Source organism: Orycteropus afer, unplaced genomic scaffold (assembly GCF_000298275.1).
Source record: "Orycteropus afer afer isolate SDZICR_OR568_19922 unplaced genomic scaffold, OryAfe1.0 scaffold00099, whole genome shotgun sequence".
NCBI lineage: Eukaryota > Metazoa > Chordata > Mammalia > Tubulidentata > Orycteropodidae > Orycteropus > Orycteropus afer.
Window position 1 is genome coordinate 151,595 of NW_006921686.1, and position 555 is coordinate 152,149.

Below are 555 nucleotides of genomic sequence, written 5' to 3' on the forward strand. Positions count from 1 at the left end.
TAGCTGTAGCTACCCCATGGATATGCCTTCCACTGTATAGCCCCTTTCTGCCTAAAAACACTTGAACCAAGTTTCTGTCAGTCGCAAGGCAAGTCCCAACTAAACAAGGCAGAGAAGGAACGAGGGGATGCAGGTCGGCCGTTCAAGTCTCTGCAGGACAGCTGGATGAGACAAAGGACTGGGAAGCCAGGGGCAGAAGGAGGGGAGGGGATACAGGCCTAAAACCAAGAGGCAGAGGTCAAGAGAGGCCCATCAAGGCCCCATGTTGGACCAGACCTGAGATTCTCAAATACAGGTGTTATTTTTCCATCTGTGGACACATTCCAATCCTCCCCCCTTCCACCCTCCCCCTCCCAACGACAAACAAGCAGTGTATCTGACACAGCACACGTGAGGGGGCGTCCCCCATCATTCTGACTCGGGGGTGGGGCACAGAGCTTCAAGGCATACATGGGAGCTTAGGACCCAGCGGTGACAAAGGTTCTAGGTCTAGCAGCCGGGACCTAGAACCCAATGGTTTCACGGTGGGACGTGGCCAGTGCGGTCCTCGGCAGT